Here is a 2,322-nt window from a genome sequence, read left to right as displayed (position 1 = left end):
GTCTCTTCTTATTTGTTTAGTGTATATTTTTCTGGGGTCGTTGTTACCTGTTAGCATTTTTTTTAGCATTTTGTTCTCTCACTCATCTATTCTCCTCTAGACAAAATGACAAGACAGAAAAACTCACTTTAAAAAAAAAGAACAAGAGGCAGTACTGACTGCCAGGGACCTAATCAATAGAGACATTAGTAAGATGTCGGAACTAGAGTTCAGAATGACGATTATAAGGATAGTAGCTGGGCTTGAAAAAAGCATAGAAGATACTAGAGAATCCCTTTCTGGAGAAAGAGAACTAAAATCTAACCAAGTCAAAATCAAAAAGGCTATTAATGAGGTGCAATAAAAAATGGAGGCTCAGGCGCCTGGGTGGCTCAGATGGTTAAGCGTCTGCCTTCAGCTCAGGTCATGATCCCAGGGTCCTGGGATCGAGTCCCACATCGGGCTCCCTGCTCTGCGGGAAGCCTGCTTCTCCCTCTGCCTCTCTCTCTCTCTCTCTCTCTGTCTCTCATGAATAAATAAATAAAATCTTTAAAAAAAAATGGAGGCTCTATCTGCTAGGATAAATGAGGCAGAAGAGAGAATCAGTGATATAGAAGACCAAATGATGGAAAATAAAGAAGCTGAGAAAAAGAGAGATAAACAACTACTGGATCACAAGGGGAGAATTTGAGAGATAAGTGATACCATAAAGCAAACAACATTAGAATAATTGGGATCCCAGAAGAAGAAGAAAGAGAGAGGGGGGCAGAAGGTATATTGGAGCAAATTATAGCAAAGAACTTCCCTAATTTGGGGAAGGAATCAGGCATCAAAATCCAGGAGGCACAGAGAACCCCCCTCAAAATCAATAAAAATAGGTCAACACCCCGACATCTAATAGTAAAACTCACGAGTTTCAGAGACAAAGAGAAAATCCTGAAAGCAGCTCGGGACAAGAGGTCTGTAACCTACAATGGTAGAAACATTAGATTGGCAACAGACCTATCCATAGAGACCTGGCAGGCGAGAGAGGACTGGCATGATATATTCAGAGCACTAAACGAGAAAAATATGCAGCCAAGAATACTGTACCCAGCTAGGCTGTCATTGAAAATAGGAGAGACAAAAAGCTTGCAGGACAAACAAAAGCTGAAAGCATTTGCGAACACCAAACCAGCCCTACAAGAAATATTGAAAGGGGTCCTCTAAGCAAAGAAAGAGCCTAAAAGTAACATAGACCAGAAAGGAACAAAGACAATATACAGTAACAGTCACCTTACAGGCAATACAATGGCACTAAATTCATATCTTTCAATAGTTACCCTGAATGTAAATGGGGTAAATGCCCCAATCAAAAGACAGGCTATCACATTGGATAAAAAACAAACAAACAAACAAACAAAAAAAAACAAGACCCATCAATATACTGCCTGGAAGAGACTCATTCTAGACCCAAAGACGCCTCTAGGTTTAAAGTGAGGGGGTGGAAAACAATTTACCATGCTAATGGACATCAAAAGAAAGCTGGGGTGGCAATCCTTACATCAGACAAATTAGATTTTAAGCCAAAGACTATAATAAGGGATGAGGAAGGACACCACATCATACTTAAAGGGTCTATCCAACAAGAAGATCTAACAATTGTAAATATCTATGCCCCTAACATGGGAGCAGCCAACTATATAAGCCAATTAGTAACAAAATCAAAGAAACACATCAACAATAATACAATAATAGTAGGGGACTTTAACATCCCCTGCACTGAAATGGACAGATTAAGCAAAAGATCAACAAAGAAATAAAGGGTTTAAATGACACACTGGACCAAATGGACTTCACAGATATATTCAGAACATTCCATCCCAAAGCAACAGAATACACATTCTTCTCTAATGCCCATGGAACATTCTCCAGAATAGATCACACCCTAGGTCACAAATCAGGTCTCAACCGGTACCAAAAGATTGGGATCATTCCCTGCGTATTTTTGGGGCACAATGTTTTGAAACTAGAACTCAATCACAAGAGGAAAGTCGGAAAGAACTCAAATACATGGAGGCTAAAGAGCATCTTACTAAAGAATGAATGGGTCAACCAGGAAATTAAAGAAGAATTTTAAAAATTCGTGGAAACAAATGAAAATGAAAACACAACTGTTCAAAATCTTTGGGATGCAGCAAAGGTTCAGCATCCACAAATCAATCAATGTGATACAATACATTAATAAAAGAAAGAACAAGAACCTTATGATCCTCTCAATAGATGCAGAAAAAGCATTTGACAAAGTACAGCATCCCTTCTTGATTGAAACTCTTCAGGGTGTAGGGATAGAGGGTACATACC

Source organism: Phoca vitulina, unplaced genomic scaffold (assembly GCF_004348235.1).
Source record: "Phoca vitulina isolate PV1807 unplaced genomic scaffold, GSC_HSeal_1.0 scaffold13, whole genome shotgun sequence".
NCBI lineage: Eukaryota > Metazoa > Chordata > Mammalia > Carnivora > Phocidae > Phoca > Phoca vitulina.
Note: the sequence above shows the minus strand (reverse complement) of the source record.